Genomic DNA, 20,502 nt, shown 5'->3' with positions numbered 1-20,502 from the left:
TTTACGATTATCTGGGATGAGTACAAAAGCAAAGCTTCTGGAGGAAATTACCTCTGTGGTAGGTCTAAAGGTATTATTAGAAATCATTTATACTAATCAACTGTGTGAACTTGGCTGAGCGTCTCAGTTTCCTCCCCTGTAAAGTGAATATAAGAGTGGCTTACTTGTAAGTATGTATTGAGAATTAAGTTAATTAATTTTGAAGTCATTTAGAACTGTGCCTGACACAAACATGAGATATAATGTGTGTCTGTGTGCATGTTGCTTACCTGAGTGCATGCTCAAGCACGTGCGTACATGAGAGAGAGAGAAGGATAAGCATACTGTCAAAGATAGCAGAATATTTGAAAACAAATCAACATAGGAGAAACAATATAATTTTAAATCACAGAATTGTCAGACAAACCTTAAAGAATAGTTATGCTTACACTATTTAAGGGACCAAAATATGGGAGATGCAGGTAGGAAAATATAAAAGTGAACCTGTCATATTTAAAAGAAAGAAATACTGACTAAAAACAGAGAACAACTAGAAAATAACCCAGGTGTAGTAGAAAGAAAATATTGAAGACAGTTAAAAGATAAAGAGAACAGAAGATGATGATGTTCAAAGGACAAAGGCAGTAACTAAAGAAATCATGGATAATACCTCCCTAATCTGATTAACAACAAATATAAACAGATTTAAGTAGGTAAACGAATTATCAATAAAGTAAGAAACTTGAACTGCAGAAAACAGAAGACAAGAGAAATATCTTAAAAGCTGGTTGAAAATAAAAAGATTTAAAAAGCAACATTTAGACTGACACAGAATTTCTCCCAGAATAAAATGAAGTCACAAAAGATGTGTAAAAAGTTGAATAGACAGAAGCCTCAATCAAATAGCATTTGGAGACCAGAAGGAGGATCTCTCATGCTGTGATAGTAGCAGAGCCCAACAGGAAGAAAAAGGACTCCTATTCTTCCCTAGCAGGGACTCTGTTTCTACAGCCCTTCCACCTTCCTTTTCTCTTTTTAAAAATTATTCCTTTGCTGCATGGGGACTTGCATGTGACTCACCATGGTTGCAGACCATGAATTGTAATTCTTTACTGATCCTGAATAAATTCATATTTGCTGGATAAATATCTGACAGTCTGTTTATTTCAGGTCAACAGATGGAATAATAACTGCAACATGTTTAAAATATGTGGAATTTTATATTTATTAAAAATACATTCCAATAATGAAAGTGAAATAACTAAGACAAACCAAGACAGGTTATTTGGCATCAGTAGAACTTCACTAAATAAAATGCTAAAGGAGGTAACTCAAATGGAAGGAAAATAACCTTCACTTTTTAAGCAAAAATTTTCCTCTGAGTACCTTAAATAACACATTTTGATATTTGGCAAAACTAATACAATTATGTAAAGTTTAAAAATAAAATAAAATTTAAAAAAATAACACAAAAAGAAAATTAAGTTGCATAATTTTGTGAAAGTTGGTTCATTTATAAATGAAGCTAAATTTTTCATATTGAGAGGAAGATACAGGCTTTGATTAACATTAGAATTAAATCTTAAAAATTTATTTAATTTCTTGAGTAACCAACAAAAGATAGAAATAGAAGTGTAATTTCCAAAGTAAAAAAGGAAATAATAGAAAGAAAAAAGAATGGATGAAAAGAGACAACCAATTTAATCAAGCTGGATAAATAATTATAACTTGAAAGTGAAAGTGAAGACAGTCATGTCCGACTCTTTGCGGTCCCATGGATGATAGCCTACCAGGCTCCGAGATCCATGGGATTTTCCAGGCAAGAATACTGGAGTGGGTTCCCATTTATATACACACATAATTTAATGTATACAAACAGATAAATTCTTCCATGAGTCATCCAAAGACAACAAATAGATTTGAAGGTAGAGGAACAATAGATATATCCTATCTATAATTAATATATTTGAAGTACAGAGAAACAGAAGTTCAAAAATAAAGGGAAGAAGGTATAACATGGGAATGCCAGCCAAAAAAGAGCTGGCATAACCATGTTCATATAAGGTAAAAATAGTCTTTGAATGCAAAATAATTATTAGATATAATGAAGACATTTATAAAGAACATAATACAGTTTTAAAACACATACTTGTAAAAGTTTTCATATTAAAATGAGATCATAGTCATAATAGAATATTTTATCACAGTTTCTCAGTCATTTATATAAGGAGAAAATAACAGTACAAATATGGATAAGTTTGAACTACCTTAAATGAACTTGAGCAAATGGTCATACATAAAACCCTGCTGCTAACTTACTGCAGAATGCACCTTCAGTAAGAAAAAGCCCAGAGTGGTTCTGCTTCTAATAATGGTGATGTAGGACCATATCCTCCCACAGATAACAACCATATGCTGCACAAAATATAATAAGCAACTCTTTGAAGCCACCAAAGACTGATTACAAGCAGATAGAAACTGAAGGGGAGTTAAACTAAAAGAAGGAGAAATGCACAGGATGAGGTTTGCTCTAGTATTGATTTTGACCTGTTTCTTTTGATACGAACACCTCTTCTGGTCAAAGTCGCTCAGTCGTGTCTGATTCTTTTACTGGAGTGGGTAGCCTTTCCCTTCTCCAGGGGATCTTCCCAACCCAGGGATCGAACTCGAGTCTCTCTCATAGCAGGCAAATTCTTTACCAGCTGAGCATTACTTTGCTGACAAAGGTCCATCTAGTCAAAGATATGGTTTTCCAGTAGTCACATATGGATGTGAGAGTTGGACCATAAAGAAAGCTGAATGCCAAAGAATTTTGAACAGTGGTGTTGGAGAAGACTCTTGAGAGGCCCTTGGACTGCAAGAAGATCAAACCAGTCCATTCTAAAGGAAATCAGTCATGAATATTCATTGGAAGGACTGATGCTGAAGCTGAAACTCCAATACTTTGGCCACCTGATGCAAATAACTGACTCATTTGAAAACATACTGATGCTGGGAAAGATTGAAGGCAGGAGGAGAAGGGGATGACAGAGGATGAGATGGTTGGATGTCATCACTGACTCAATGGAGATGAGTTTGAGTAAACCCCGGGAGTTGGTGATGGACAGGGAGGCCTGGTGTCCTGCAGTCCATCAGATCACAAAGAGTCAGACACAACTGCTTGACTGAACTGAACTGAACCTCTTCTGGTGCGTTCTTTCACTGGACTTCTAATCACAGATTCTTCCCTCTTATAACAAGGATGAGGGCAGTACCTAAGGGCAAATGAATTCTCTTCCCAGAAATTTGCATCTTTAGCAAAGGCACGCAAGGTTGGAAGGGAATGAGAACTCCATTTTAGCACCTATAAGAGAAACTCACAGGTTTTGTGGCTGGTGCCTAATTTTTCCCTGGCTTCTGTCCTTCTCTTGATTTGATCATTCATCATGTCATTCAGTTCTGTAAGCCTAATCAGTATATTTCCAAAAAGTCTTTTTTTTTTTTTTTTTTGCTTCAGTTAGTTAGAGTTGGTTTCTACCGCTTGCAAAAAAAAAAAAAAAAACTTAATAAAAACAGGTGAGATACAAAGAGTAGATTTCACATGTTGTTTTAGTGGAAAATACCAGTAATAAATAATTTTATTAGTAAAGACAAGTAAACTTTCTTTCTGATGGAATGCAAAAGCAATCCAAAAAGGAAAAATACACTAAAGAAGGCAGTGCTAATTAGGACTTAAAATAATTCATTGACAATTCCAGATTTTGTTAGAAAAAAGAAACCTATTTCAGTAGCTTAAAAAAAAAAAAAAAGTTGCTTTATAAAACAGAAAGAAAGAAAAAAAATATGAAGAATGGGCAGAGATGGAAAGAAAACTTCAAAATTGAAAAGCTAGAGTTAATCTGTATATCCATGAGATAATATAAAAATTTAAGCAGTCAAAACAAATGAAGCTGACATTCACTTAGAATGGTAAAAGCTGAAATTCCTACTTCAGACTATAGGAATAATAATATATTACAAATATGTGAAGCCCTCCAACATGGTGTATAACAAGACCTGGCCATTAAAATAATAAAAAATAAGATGATAGCAGTCTAAAACCTGAATATAATCCAAGAATGTTGGCATTCTTGAGGAAGCAATGAGGAAAATTAAAGCAGATAAGTTAATAAAACAGAATATTAGAAAAACATACATGATTTTAGAAAAAAAGCAAGTATGTTGATTAAAACTCACTAATTATGCTCAATAAAGTTTTTAAAAGTTACTACACCTACAGATATTTTGCAAAATTTAAATTTCCAAAGAAAAAGTCTTATAATTAAGATGCAAAAAAAATGGCAATTTAAACCTAAAAATGTTACAGTGACATAGACTCTTTTCTGCACAACAACGAATATCAGAATATATTATAGCAATTATTTATAGATATTTGAAGACAAATTTGTACACTTTTATGAAAGTACATAGAATATAATTCTCAGGCTCAACATTAGTGTGTACGTGAAACCAACATATTGTTATTCTCAGATAATCAAAGACATAGAATATTTACTCATCCACTATCTTGAATATTAGCTTAACGGTAACATGGAGATTTCGGAGATAACTCCATATAAAGTACTTTGGAAATAATTCATATTCCAAAGTTATATACAGCACATTTTGACTTCAAAAGTAATGCAAATAAATTATAATATTTAACAGTATGGTATAAAGTATGCTTAGTGTGATAATTTCCTTGGGGAAAATTTTTTAAATATTAAATGATTAAAATAAAAATACACATAAAGAAGTAACATGTGAGATAGAGTAACAAAGGGATAAGATGTTCAAGTTTTTTTGTTTTATGTAAGAGCTTAATTACGTTTTTGGCTTTGTTAATCAGAAAGTTATATGTTATTAAATGTGTCTTTTATAAGGCGCCCTTGCAGGTGGGAGATGGGCCTCAGAAATGGTGGGGTTAATGGCTATAAACACAAATATAGTCCTTCTTTTATTGAGCTGGAGCAGCGAATGGTGGCTGCATGGAGCTGGAGTGGCGAGAGGAGATACCCACATCCAAGGTCAGGAGCAGGGGCAGTGAGGAACACCACATGTCCAAGGTCAGAGAAATCCCAGTAAGATGGTAGGTGCTGAGAGAGGGCATCAGAGGGCAGACAGACAAACCACAATCACAGAAAACTAATCAATCTAATCACATGGACCGCAGCCTTATCTAACTCAATGAAACTATGAACCATGCTGTGTAGGGCCACCCAAGACAGATGGGTCATGGTGTAGATTTCTGGTAAAATGTTGTCCATTGGAGAAGGGAATGGCAGACCATTCCAGTAATCTTGCCTTGAGAACCCCATGAAAAGTATGAAAAGGCAAAAAGATAGGACACTGAAAGATAATTCCCCAGGTCAGTGGGTGCCCAATATACTACTGGAGATCAGTGGAGAAATAATTCTATAAAGAATGAAGAGATGCAGTGAAAGCAAAAACAACACCCAGGTGTGGATGTGACTGGTGATGGAAGCAAGATCTGATGTGTAAGAGCAATATTGCATAGGAACTTAGAACGTTAGGTCCATGAATCAAGGCAAGTTGGAAGTGGTCAAACAGGAGATGGCAAGAGTGAACATTGACATTTTAGGAATCAGAGAACTAAAATGGACTGGAATGGGTGAATTTAACTCAGATGATCATTATATCTACTACTGTGGGCAAGAATTCCTTAGAAGAAATGGAGTAGCCATCATAGTCAACAAGAGAATCCAAAATGCAGTACTTGGATGCAATCTCAAAAATGACAGAATGAATTCTGTCCGTTTCCAAGGCAAACCATTCAATATCACAGTAATCCAAGTCTATGCCCCAACCATAATGCTGAAGAAGCTGAAGTTGAACGGTTCTATGAAGACCTACAAGACCTTTTAGAGCTAACACCCCAAAAAGATGTCCCTTTCATTATAGGGGACTGGAATGCAAAAGTAGGAAGTCAAGAAACACCTGGAGTAACAGGCAAATTTGGCCTTGGAGTACAGAATGAAGCAGGGCAAAGACAGAGTTTTGACAAGAGAATACACTGGTCATAGAAAACACCCTCTTCCAACAGTACAATAGAAGACTCTACACATGGACATCACCAGCTGGTCAACACCAAAATCAGATTGATTATATTCTTTGCAGCCAAGGATGGAGAAGCTCTATACAGTCAGCAAAAACAAGACCAGGAGCTGACTGTGGCTCAGATCATGAACTCCTTATTGTCAAATACAGACTTAAATTAGTGAAAGTAGGGAAAATGACTAGACCATTCAGATATGACCTAAATCAAGTTCCTTGGACTTCCCTGGTGGCTCAGACGGTAAAGCGTCTGTCTACAATGCGGGAAACCCGGGTTCGATCCCTGGTTGGTGAAGATCCCCTGGAGAAGGAAATGGCAATCCACTCCAGTACTATTGCCTGGGAAATCCCATGGACAGAGGAGCCTGGTAGGCTACAGCCCATGGGGTCGCAAAGAGTCAGACACGACTGAGTGACTTCACTTTCACTTTCACTTTTCACTTTACCATTATACAGTGGAACTGGGAAATAGATTTAAGGGACTAGATCTGATAGAGTACCTGATGAACTATGGAATATGGTTCATGACATTGTACGGGAGACAGGGATCAAGACCACAACAACAACAACAAAAGAAATGGAAAAAAAAAGCAAAATGGCTGTCTGAGGAGCCCTTACAAACAGCTATGAAAAGAAGAGAAGTGGAAAAAACAAAAAATGGAGAAAAGGAAAGATATACCCATTTGAATGCAGAGTTCCAAAGAATAGCAAGGAGAGATAAGAACGCCTTCATTAGTGATCAGTGCAAAGAAATCCAGGAAAACAATAGAATGGGAAAGACTAGCGATCTTTCAAGAAAATTAAAGATGCCAAGGGAATTTTCATGCAAACATGGGCACAATAAAGGGCAGAAATGATATGGATCTAACAGAAGCAGAAGATATTAAGAAGAGGTGGCAAGAATATACAGAAGAACTGTATAGGAATGATCTTCATGACCCAAATAGTCATGATGATGTGATCACTCACCTAAAGCCAGATATCCTAGAGTGTGAAGTCAAGTGGGCCTTAGGAAGCATCACTATGAACAAAGCTAGTAGAGGTGATGGAATTCCAGTTGAGCTATTTCCAATCCTAAAAGATAATGCTGTGAAAGTGCTGCACTCAATATGCCAGCGAATGTGGAAAACTCAGCAGTGGCTACAGGACTGGAATAGGTCATTTTTCATTCCAATCCCAAAGAAAGGCAATGGCAAAGAATGCTCAAACCACTGGACAATTGCACTCATCTCACACGCTAGCAAAATAATGCTCAAAATTCTCCAAGTCAGGCTTCAACAGTACATGAACCTTGAACTTCCTCTGGCAGAGGAACCAGAGATCAGTTGCTAACATCTGTTGGATCATCGAAAAAAACAAGAGAGTTCCAGAAAAACATCTATTTCTGCTTTATTGACTGTGCCAAAGCCTTTGGCTGTGTAGATCACAACAATCTGTGGAATACCAGTCCACCTGACCTGCCTCTTGAGAAATCTGTACGCAGGTCAGGAAGCAACAGTGAGAACTGGACATGGAAACAGACTGGTTCCAAATAGGACAAGGAGTGTGTCAAGGCTGTATATTGTCACCCTGTTTATTTAACTTATAAGCAGAGTACATCATGAGAAACGTTGGGCTAGATGAAGCAAAAGCTGGAATCAAGATTGCCGGGAGGAATATCAATAACTTCAGATATGCAGATGACACCACCCTTATGGCAGAAAGTGAAGAGGAACTAAAAAGCCTCTTGATGAAAGTGAAAGAGGAGAGTGAAAATGTTGGCTTAAAGCTCAACATTTGGGAAACTAAGATCATGGCATCTGGTCCCCTCACTCATGGCAAATAGATGGGGAAACAGTGACAAACTTAATTTTTGGTGGGCTCCAAAATCACTGCAGATGGTGTCTGCCCCCATGAAATTAAAAGATTCTTACTCCTTGGAAGGAAAGTTACGACCAACCTAGACAGCATATTAAAAAGTACAGACATTACTTTGTCAACAGACATCCGTCTATTCCAGGCTATGGTTTTTGCAGTAGTCATGTATAGATGTGAGAGTTGGACTATAAAGAAAGCTGAGTGCCAACAAATTGGTGCTTTTGAACTGTGGTGTTGAAGAAGACTCTTGAGAGTCCCTTGGACTGCAAGGAGATCCAACCACTCCATCCTAAAGGAGATCAGTTCTGAATGTTCATTGGAAGGACTGATGTTGAAGCTGAAACTCCAATATTTTGGCCACATGAACTGGCGAAGAACTGACTCATTAGAAAAGACCCTGATGCTGGGTAAGATTGAAGGCTGGAGGAGAAGGGGACAACAGAGGGTGAGATGGTTGGATGGCAACATTGACTCAATGGACATGAGTTTGAATAAACTCTGGGAGTTGTTGAGGGACAGGGAGGCCTGGCATGCTACAGTCCATGGGGTCACAAAGAGTCGGGCATGACTGAGTGACTGAACTGAACTATACTGATAAACTTAAGAGTTCAAATGAACAGTGTTGATATCTCTTAAAGTGTATCACATGTCTCCTTGACTGGAGATTCACAAAGTATATTAATATACAAAAGGTTTGAAGAATTTTTACAACAAGTAAAATGACTTAAATTTAGTTAATCCAGTACTTTAGCAACATATATGATCTTTAGTTAGTGTTATTGTTTGAAGACAAGAGAAATTATTTGTAGAAATAAATGTATTGGAAAGGCATAGGACTGCTCCAATTTGACACAAAAAGGCAGAAGAAATAGGCTTAGACAGGAATCAGAGAGCAACTCGGAGACAGTATCAGGAAAAATAAGGAGGCTTGTTATGTTGTGGCCTTTGACCTGTCAGCTATGGCTCCTTGCAACTGGCATCTACCAGCATCAAATACACACACACACACATTTCCAGTAATGCTGCTGGGCTCTTCCTCACCCCATCACTTGCTGTTTGAATAGCAAAGTTAAAAATCTGTGTGGTTGCCACAAGTAATTTCAGACTCCGCACCTATTTCTTATCTCTGATGATGAAAAGTTCCGAGAGTAGGGCTATCCAGCCATCCTTAAGTCTGGGCCATGATGTAGGCTCCAGGTGGTAGAAAGTGGAAACTATCCATATGCAGCTTCAAACGAGATGGTCCTGTAACAGGATTCCTACGTAGAACAGAGTCTTGGCATAATTCTGTCAATGTCCATGTTTTGGCAAATAGCAGAATTTTCTGTTTTCTCAGGTCAAATCCTTAAACATAAATATCAACACCGGTTCAAGAAAATTGGAAAAAAGAAAAAGTTCAGAAATTTGGAAATTACTTTAGAAGATATAAGCTAGGAACTCAGATAATAAAATTTAAATTGTACAAGTTTTTAAAATTCTATGGATGAAGTACAAAGCTTTATGTTACATGCAGAAACACACATGTGCACACACACACACACACACAAGCAGGAGTATATTTCCTATGTTTCTCTTGTTTTCCCTTAAGAAAGAATAATATGACTGTACTAACTTCTCAGGGTTCAAAATGTGTATCTGAATAGTGAATTTGTCTTCACAATCCATAGCATCTTTGTGAATGTGAGCCCATCAGTCTACTCAGTCCATGGAATTCTCCAGGCAAGAATACTGGAGTGGGTTGCCATTTCCTTCTCCAAGGAATCTTCCTGACCCAGGGATGGAATCTGGGTCTCCCACATTGCAGGCAGACGCTTTATCATCTGAGCCACAAGGAAGCCCTTATAAAGAGTTAGATTTCAAAAAATATATAGAAAGATGATAAATATGTAACACATAAAGAGTTTAACTTCTGATACATTTAATTTTATCACATAAAATCATAAAGTAAAAACTAAACTTTAAAATTTAGAAAGAAAAAAAAAAGATTGATAACTGATTCCTACAGACTATTATGCAATGAGAAAATATGATAACCCTAAGACTGTTAGGCATTGAACACCTTCAGTTCAGTTCAGTCGCTCAGTAATGTCCGACTCTTTGCGACCCCATGAATTGCAGCACGCCAGGCCTCCCTGTCCGTCACCAACTCCCGGAGTTCGCTCAAACTCACGTCCATCGAGTCCGTGATGCCATCCAGCCATCTCATCCTCCGTCGTCACCTTTTCTCCTGCCCCCAATCCCTCCCAGAATCAGAGTCTTTTCCAATGAGTCAACTCTTCACATGAGGTGGCCAAAGTACTGGAGTTTCAGCTTTAGCATCATTCCTTCCAAAGAACACCCAGGGCTGATCTCCTTGCAGTCCAAGGGACTCTCTAAGAGTCTTCTCCAACACCACAGTTCAAAAGCATCAATTCTTCGGGGCTCAGCTTTCTTCACAGTCCAACTCGCACATCCATACATGACCACAGGAAAAACCATAGCCTTGACTAAACGGACCTTTGTTGGCAAAGTATTGTCTCTGCTTTTTAATATGCTGTCTACGTTGGTCATAACTTTCCTTCCAAGGAGTAAGCGTCTTTTAATTTCATGGCTGCAGTCACCATCTGCAGTGATTTTGTAGCCCAGAAAAATGAAGTCTGACACTGTTTCCACAATTTCCCCATCTATTTCCCATGAAGTGATGGGACCGGATGCCATGATCTTCATTTTCTGAATGTTGAGCTTTAAGCCAACTGTTTCACTCTCCTCTTTCACTTTCATCAAGAGGCTTTTTAGGTCCTCTTCACTTTCTGCCATAAGGGTGGTGTCATCTGCATATCTGAGGTTATTGATATATCTCCCAGCAATCTTGATTCCAGCTTGTGCTTCTTCCAGCCCAGCATTTCTCATGATGTACTCTGCATAGAAGTTAAATAAGCAGGGTGACAATATACAGCCTTGACATACTCCTTTTCCTATTTGGAACCAGTCTGTTTCCATGTCCAGTTCTAACTGTTGCTTCCTGACCTGCATATAGGTTTCTCAAGAGGCAGGTCAGGTGGTCTGGTATTCCCATCTCTTTCAGAATTTTCCACAGTTTATGTGATCCACACAGTCAAAGGTTTTGGCATAATCAATAAAGCAAAAGTAGCTGTTTTTCTGGAATTCTCTTGCTTTTTCCATGATCCAGCGGATGTTGGCAATTTGATCTCTGGCTCCTCTGCCTTGTCTAAAACCATCTTGAACATCTGGAAGTTCACGGTTCACATATTGCTGAAGCCTGGCTTGGAGAATTTTGAGCATTGCTTTACTAGCCTGTGAGATGAGTGCAACTGTGCAGTAGTTTGAGCATTCTTTGGCATTGCCTTTCTTGGGATTGGAATGAAAACTGACCTTTTCCAGTCCTGTGGCCACTGCTGAGTTTTCCAAATTTGCTGGCATATTGAGTGAAGCACTTTCACAGCATCATCTTTCAGGATTTGAAATAGCTCCACTGGAATTCCATCACCTCTACTAGCTTTGTTTGTAGTGATGCTTTCTAAGGTCCAGTTGACTTCACATTCCAGGATGTCTGGCTCTAGGTGAGTGATCACACCATTGTGATTATCTTGGTCATGAAGATCTTTTTTTGTACAGTTCTTCTGTGTATTCTTGCCACCTCTTCTTAATATCTTCTGCTTCTGTTACATCCATACCATTTCTGTCCTTTATTGAACCCATCTTTGCATGAAATATTCCCTTGGTGTCTCTAATTTTCTTGAAGAGATCTCTAGTCTTTCCCAATCTGTTGTTTTCCTCTATTTCTTTGCAGTGATTGCTGAAGAAGGCTTTCTTATCTCTTCTTGCTATTCTTTGGAACTCTGCATTCAGATGCTTATATCTTTCCTTTTCTCCTTTGCTTTTTGCTTCTCTTCTTTTCACAGCTATTTGTAATATAAAGGACTACTTCTATTACTTCTTAATATAGAAATTTTCTTTCCAAACTCAGCTATGATTCCTTTAGTACTTATTTTAGTTTTTGAGATTGTTGTCTTCATGATGCATTTAAATTAGTAGTATGCTTATATTGGGGGCTTCCCTGATAGATCAGTTGGTAAAGAATCTGCCTGCAATGCAGGAGACCCTGGTTTGATTCCTGGGTCTGGAAGATCTGTAGAAGGGATAGGCTACCCACTGCAGTATTCTTAGTCTTCCCTTGTGACTCAGTTGGTAAAGAATCTGCCTGCAATGTGAGAGAGCTGAGTTTGTTCCTTGGGTTGGGAAGATCCCCTGGAAAAGGGAAAAGCTACTCTTTCCAGTATTCTGGCCTGAAGAATTCCATGAAATGTATAGTCCATGGGGTCACAAAGAGTCGGACATGACTGAACAACTTTCACATGCCTATATTGATATATATTTTGCCATCAGTCTATTAAAACTTATATGCAAATAGGTTTGGAAAACACTTTAAAAGAGATTAAAAAATAGCTCTGCAGAAAGGAAAAATAGTTTTTACTTTGAATTCCTCATCTACCTATTGATTGAAAATAGAACTTTCATATATACTCTCACATGGCTTTGTATATCATTTTGATGAAAATATCAGCAATTGGTAATCAGTTAATCTCATTAATTTGTACATCCTCTTAGAAATAATTGACACTAAAACTAACTTAGAAAGAGTTTTTAAGCAGCAAATATGTAATTGAACAATGGTTTAGAACTAATTATTAGATAATAAATCATAGGAAATTTTATATTATGGTTGGTGTTACTTTAATTTGCAGGACAGTCTTTTAAAAATATTATTAAATTTTAAATATATTATTGAACATTTCATTAATTCTCTACAAAGCTAATGGATATTTTAAAAAATAAGGCAAAATATTGGCTTGTGAAGGTTTATAAGGAAAGCACACATCATGTATTACCTCATTGTAAAGTATAAACTATTTTTAGATTTTACCAAGTTCTAAATGAACAAGTGTATAGTAGAAAAACATAATGTTTTTCTAGAATAGGCAATACATCTATGAGATTACTGTATTTGAAGAGATAACTAGAATAATCCTGTCCACTCAACTATGAACAATAGAATTGCTCTGAATTATAAATCAGATTCTCCACACAAGCACTTCACTACCATTTCCAGGTGTTCTGCTTTCAAATAAGTTAATAAGAGTTGTAGAACACACCGCTTATGGCTTCAAACAAGTCACCTGAAGATTCTGACTGCCCAGTGTCTGCCTAATGGGCTAACAGCTATAAGGATCAGATGTCACCTCTCCTGTAAAACACCTTTCACAAAAGTGTTCTACTGCAGACAACTGAGAAGTTTTGCTCTAAGCTGCAGATATTCCTGACAAGTAATATATTAAGAGCAGAAATGTCAAAATGTTTTCGAGATAGACAACAGAAATTCTGCTCTGAACTTGTTTTAGCAATAAAGAAATTCTCAGATCATGTCCTGAAGAAAGAATTGTTTTATATTAAGGCCTTTTCTTTTTTCTGATAACAGCTGGTACAACATGCTTTGTTATTCAAAAACTGAAGGGAGACAGGAAATTTATGTTCTAATAATGAAATGCAAGTCCATTTTTTGAGCCTAATTAAGCTCTAGAAAGTCTTCGGTGTACCCATAAATCGTTACCAATTTGAAAGCAATGCCATGAGCTGTTTGATGTGAAGTCTGGATTTCCTATGAAAACTTTGAGCTAAAAAATGGAAAGAACCTTACAGGATTAGTTGACCCCAAATGGCCCATCTCTGCCTTTTAGGGTAGAATGCAATTTCCCTGATTCCCCTATGCTGCAAGGGGGAAGGGCAGATGCTTGCATAATATCAGGACTCCATTTAGAAGAAGAAAAGAAGAATGGCTTGATGTGTAGGCAATTAAAACTGCTCACCCACTGCAAGATGAAAGGCAGTGTCTTATTGTTTCTATTGTGATGGGTCTAAGATAGCACACATTAAGTTTTCCTTATTTTGATTAGATGTTTGCAGAAAATAGATTTTAAAAGCCTCCTACAGTTTACTGTATCTGTGGCTCCTCTACATTATATATTCATTGATTAGTTATTTTTAAACTATACTTGATTTCCTTATTTATCATTTTGCATCTTCAAACATGTACAAATATTGTGTTTTTCCCTTAAATAATTTTCCCTTTTTTTTAACATAAAACAATTTTCCCCAAAACAAGTGACTTTGCTAAGCTTGTGACTTGTTAAATATGATGTCTTTATTAATATTAGAGTTTCCAGCACAATTTAAAACTTAAATATATACTAGTTGTAAGAAATGAGTAATATTGTTTCAGCCTAACCTCAAAAAGTAGGGGAAAAAAATTGAGAGTCTCAGTCCAATAACAGCCAAAGGGGCTCAGAAACAGTAATCTTAGTGCTAGCCTGGCAGACACAATCTACACGGAACTTAATCAAAATAAGATTAAAAGTCCATAGCAATTTCCTTGAGTGGCCAGTCAGATATCCCCCATTATAGTCACCAAACAGCCTGTCCCTGGGGCCTATTTCAGAAATAAATTGGTTCGTAGATGAGCTGATGCAGAAGAAGGAAAAAAATATGTTTTCTTGAGACTGTTCCTTAAATTATATCCAATAATACCTGAAATTTCAGTCTTTTTATCCTGAAATGTTTTTCCTGCTTTGTATCTTCCTAAATGTAAAGTATTATATTATTAGTTTATGTAAACTTACTATTCAACTTTGTGTTTATTAGGCAGTATTAAATATTTAATAAGATAGCAATAGCAGTGACACTTAAGCATTTGTTCAGAGGATGACTCTACCCAGTTATTAGGAGAGTTGCTTGATTATTTTAATTAATATGGCTTAGCAATCATAAACATTGTATAATAATGAAGAAATCTGATAGAGGCAGCATTAACCCATAGCCTTAAAAAGAAACTACTAATCTGAGGCATACTTCTAGACATAATCCTTACAAGGAAAGTAGGCTATTTTTATTATATCATTAAAACCTCATATCTAGGTGGGTTGTTCCACTCTGGCTATGAATGAATGTGTTCATTGCACAGTCCTGTCTGACTCTTTGTGACCCCATGGACTGTACAGCCCACCAGGCTCCTCTGATCATGGATTTCTCCAGATAAGAATACTAGAGTGGGTTGCCATTTCCTTCTACAGGGGATCATCCTGATCTAGGGATCAAACCCTGGTCTCCTTCATTGCAGGTGGATTCTTTACTGCCTGAGCCACCAGGGATCCAGATTTTTTTTCACAGGGCAACTATCAATTAAAAAGATTACTAGCACCATACTGTATAAAATGTTTTATGGATTCGAAGCACAAGCGTAGACCTTGGATTAGAGCAAGAGCTAATCTATCACAAAAATAAAGTCAATGTGAGTGCGATGCTGGGGGAGGGGTGCAGGGGACAGACACAAATACGGTGGTAGATATGTGGGTAAGAATATTATGAAGTTCTCTTGTAAATGCTCTTATTTTGTCAGTAAATCATAAGAAATGTCTATAAGGAGATAGGAAGAAGATGAACAATATTGGAGATTTTGGCTGAAAGTATATGGTAGGAGTGGATTTCACCTCCTCAGATATGGAAGAGGGAAATGATGAGAGAAATAAAAGTGGATAATTGAGTAGAGGTTCATGTTCATTCAGTATTATTTAATAAGAAAAATATCTTTAAGACAATAAAATCGCATTGTTTGGTTGTTTCATAGATTCATGGTATAATCTTCTCTGAAGTTGTTCATAGAGTCTCTGTCATGATTACAATAAACTCACATTCTACTTTGTGCTGCTGAAAAGGAGATTTTACTGGCATTGAAGAAGTATGGCAGGACTAAACCATGCTCAACTTAAGTCAGCAGGAGGATTCACTTATAATCTACACATGCATTTTATGCTGTGGGAAATCACTAATCCTTGCCAGTTCAGAATAATTGATGAAGAAACCAGTCATCATAAGTGAAAAGATTATATTGTGGATTTTGTTTTTAAAAAACTTCTTGGTGTATTTATTCATTTATTTAGTGTTTTTCTGAAACAAGAACCAGCCTAGTGATAGCTTACTGTGAACGATGTTGGATTCCTGATCTCCAAAGAAGATGATTTAGCTTCAGGACCAGAGACTAGGCATGACCACTCAGGGCTCTTGTGTGGTAGAAGTTTTATTACAGTTAAAAGGGACAGAGAAAGCTTCTGACATAGACATCAGAAGGGAGGCAGAGAGTGTCTCCCTTGCTAGTCTAAGGAAGGGATTTATATACTTTTTTAAATGTTATTACAATAAATCCAAAGGATGTCTCAAGTTTGTAAAGATCTTACTAAATCCACTCCCATAATTTACATTTTAAGATAAAGGGATTAGCCAGAAGGTTTTCAGAAAGGAGAAACTGTCCTCAAACAGGATACATTGTTGTTATATAATCCTTGTTGTTGTTGTCTAGTGGATTAGTTGTGTCAGACTCCTTGCCACGCCATGGACTGTAGCCCACCAGGTTCCTCTGTCCCTGGGAGTCTCCAGGCAAGAATACTGGAGTGGGTTGCCCTATAATCCTTAGTACAGAGCTTAAACTGAGTTGTTTGTTGTGTAATCATCAGAAAAAGATAAAGAAAATAATGTTTTACATGATTAAGACTAAGGAATATAGATTAAAAAGAAGACATTTGTCCTTTCTTCCTCCTTGGGAATCCCAGACACCTGTCTCTGCTTTGAGAACCCCAGACCCATGTCTTCTCATCGGGGACCCCAGATTTCTTATCAACCTACCTAGGAATTGACTCTCTCACTAGAAATGATAACAAATCAGTCATTTGTTGACAGATGAATATTGCCAGGAAATTCATATAGACTATTATAATCTACTCTTCAATTTGTAGATGGAGTCAATATTATTACAACTTTATAAAAATGAAATCTGAGACTCAATTTAATCAAGTTTATGTAAACTGCAAGTTACAAAGTCAGATTCCAAACATAATCCTGTCTGAAATCAGTAACTATATTCTTTTTACATTAGACTACCAATTAGAAAAATTGTCCACTAAAATAGGAAATCATTTGAATATTTATTAAAGGTAAAATAAGTAACTATGTATCAAAGGTTTAAAATATGACATGAATATAGTATATTTTTATTTATAATAATCACACATGAGATATAGCATCTTTAATATTTGTGTCCTTGAAAGCAGTTTATTTTCTGAATAAAGTTTTATCACTTCTCCTTTAACATGTTAATGGTGTAAATTTAATGCTAACATGATATGATTTAATATGAACAACTTAAATATTTTATGAGTGGAATCTCAATTGATAAAATTTCATTATTTAATTGGTACTATATTGCGATCCCTGTTATGCCTCACAAAATAATCTCTAAGTAGGTTATTACACGGAGAAGGCAATGGCACCCCACTCCAGTACTCTTGCCTGGAAAATTCCATGGACTGAGGAGCCTGGTGGGCTGCAGTCCATGGGGTCGCTAGAGTCGGACACGACTGAGTGACTTCACTTTCACTTTTCACTTTCTTGCATTGGAGAAGGAAATGGCAACCCACTCCAGTGTTCTTGCCTGGAGAATCCCAGGCACGGGAAGCTTGGTGGGCTGCCCTCTATGGGTCGCACAGAGTCGGACACGACTGAAGCAACTTAGCAGCAGCAGCAGGTTATTACAGAAAATTGTTATACTGTATCAATGTTTTCAAGCTTCCTCAGTTTAGTAGACATTACAAAAGCTATATTTAACCCCAATACTGTGAAATTAAGTCACAGAGGCAAGCAGAAACTATGGTATTTGCTTTGATCATGTACACATTGTAATAAAGAATAGTGGATGCAATTCAAATCTAACTTCGTTTGAGAATAACCCTAGGCATTCCATGTCTGTATTTCTTGGAATTTTGGACTGGCTATTGGAAACTCATTCAGTTTTGCCTTAAAGCATCCACTAACCTCAAACTAAAATACAAAAAAGCTATTATATGATGATTAGCCCCTGCAGACCAGAAACACCAGGTATCTACAGTCATATAGTTTGGGTGACTCACAAAAAGAAAAAAAAGAAATCTATCTCAGGTGGAGTGACTAGTGAAAATAATTACTGAAACTAAAATAAACTCTCATAGTTTAACAAATAGAGTTGAAGGCAGTCAAAGTGTATTACATTTTATAATAGCCTTTTGATATATTTTTTTCTTTATAATGAGGTTTCTTTTCCTTTATTTGACCATAGACATTCTGATTGGTCGGTCAGTTACAATTATTTTTTCATACCCCTCATGACCTACTATGGTGCTTTGTACATTAATAATTATCCATGAAATATGTTGAATTAAATTATAGTTAGTAGTAGTTGGTAGCTTTTTTGGATGAATAAAATAATACAAGTAGATAAAGTACTATTGAAACACTTCTTGATTATAATATCATGAAACATCTTTAGCCAAGGTAAGAATTTAAATGTAGATATAAATGATAAAGTGTGTGTGTGGGGTGGCCTGATTCTTTGCACCCCTATGGACTGTAGCTTGCCAGGCTCCTCTGTCTATGGGATTCTTCAGGCAAGAATCCTGGAGTGGGTTGTCATGCCCTCCTCTGCGGGATCTTCCTGACCTAAGGATCAAACCCCCATCTCCTGTGTCTCTTGCTTTGGCAGGAAGTCACTTCACCACTAGTGTCACCTAGGAAGCCTAAATAATAATGAAGCAAGTTCAAATCTGGAATATGATAATCAAAGAAAGATCAATACTTAGATATGAATACTGAAAGACTGATCTTTATGAAACATTGAAATCTAAAATTATTTGCATAGATGCTTATTAAATATTCTAGTAAAGAAATTAAAATGGTTGGCAATTGTAAAATGTAAAAGTGAGAGATTTGTTAAGCACTGAAAGCACAGAAATAGACATATGTCCTAAAATATGAAATATATAATAAAACCAAGCAGGAAATTTTTTATCAAAAAATCTTTTTATCACTAGGAAGGTGGTAAACAAATTTCTACTACTGATTTATTACTGTTAAGTTTATAACGTAATGAACTGAACATTAAGTGAGGGGAATTATATTTGTCCTAGGTAAAACTGTCATCTGAGTAAATTTTCAGTTCAGTTCAGTCTCTCAGTCATGTCTGAGTCTTTGCGACCCCATGGACTGCAGCACACCAGGCTTCCCTGTCCAACACTAACTCCTGGAGCTTGCTCAAACTCATGTTCATGGAGTTGGTGATGCCGTCCAACCATCTCATCCTCTGTCATCCCCTTCTCCTTCTGCCTTCAATCTTTCCCAACATCAGGATCTTTTCCAATGAGTCAGTTCTTCGCAACAGGTGGCCAAAATATTGGAGTTTTAGCTTCAAATCTTTAGGATGGTCTAGTTTGATCTCCTTCTAGTCAAAGGCACTTTCAAGAGTCTTCTCCAACACCACAGTTCAAAAGCATCAATGCTTCAGTGCTCAGCCAAAGTAATGCTCAAAATCCTCCAAGCCAGGCTTCAATAGTACATGAAGCATGAACATCGAGATGTTCAAGCTGGATTTAGAAAAGGCAGAACCAGAGATCGAATTGCCAACATCCGTTGGATCATTGAAAAAGCAAGACAGTTCCAGAAAAAAACATCTATTTCTTTTTTTTCCTGCTTTATTGACTACGCCTGAGTTTTTGTGTGGATCACAACAAACTGTGAAACACTCTTAAAGAGATAAGAATACCAGACCACCTGACCTATTTCCTGAGAAATCTGTATGCAGGTCAAGAAACAACAGTTAGAACTGGACATGGAACAACAGACTGATTCCAAATCAGGAAAGGGGTATATTGTCTCCCTGCTTATTTAACTTATATGCAGAGTACATCATGAGAAACGCTGGGCTGGATGAATTACACTCTGGAATCAAGATTGCTGGGAGATATATCAATAACCTCAGACCCCTGCGATTTCCCCAAATGTGGGAAACTCGACTGCATAATTTGTGGTGGTGGGGGACTGCGTTCGCGCTTTCCCCTGTGGGGAAAAGAAATAATAACCTCAGATATGCAGATGACACCACCTAATGGCCGAAAGTGAAGAATCACTAAGTGAACTTAATGAAAGTGAAAGAGGAGAGTGAAAACGTTGGCTTAAAACTCAACATTCAGAAAACTAAGATCATGGCATCCAGTCCCATCACTTCATGGCAAATAGATGGGGAAACAATGGAAACAATGAGAGACTTTATTTTCTTGGGCTCTGCAATCACTGCAGATGGTGACTGCAGCCATGAAATTAAAAGACCCTTGCTCCTTGGAAGAAAAGCTATGACCAACCTATACAGCATATTAAAAAGCAAAGACATTACTTTGCTGACAAAGGGCCATCTAGGCAAAGCTATGGTTTTTCCAGTGGTCATGTATGAGTAAATTTTACCTTGAACATATTCTTATTTCCTGGTAAACATTTTCTATGTTGCCCAAATAAAGCTTTATTCCCACAATTTATTCATTTCTGTAAGGACTTTTTGGTGTGGCCAACTTAAATGGTTCTGATATTTGTATGTCATACTGAAAAGGTTATCACTGACGTTAGAACGGGTAATTCCTTTGTAGATCTAGAACTGCTCCTTTATTAGGT

General features: G+C 36.9%; 1 pseudogene; it reads left to right on the top strand.

The window, feature by feature from the left end:
• Positions 1–19,726: 19,726 nt before the first annotated feature.
• On the top strand, positions 19,727–19,899 carry LOC133229295 (U1 spliceosomal RNA; annotated as a pseudogene).
• Positions 19,900–20,502: the final 603 nt, after the last annotated feature.

This window comes from Bos javanicus, chromosome 17 (assembly GCF_032452875.1).
Source record: "Bos javanicus breed banteng chromosome 17, ARS-OSU_banteng_1.0, whole genome shotgun sequence".
In the NCBI taxonomy this organism is placed as follows: Eukaryota; Metazoa; Chordata; class Mammalia; order Artiodactyla; family Bovidae; genus Bos; species Bos javanicus.
This window is presented reverse-complemented; position numbering and strand designations above follow the sequence as displayed.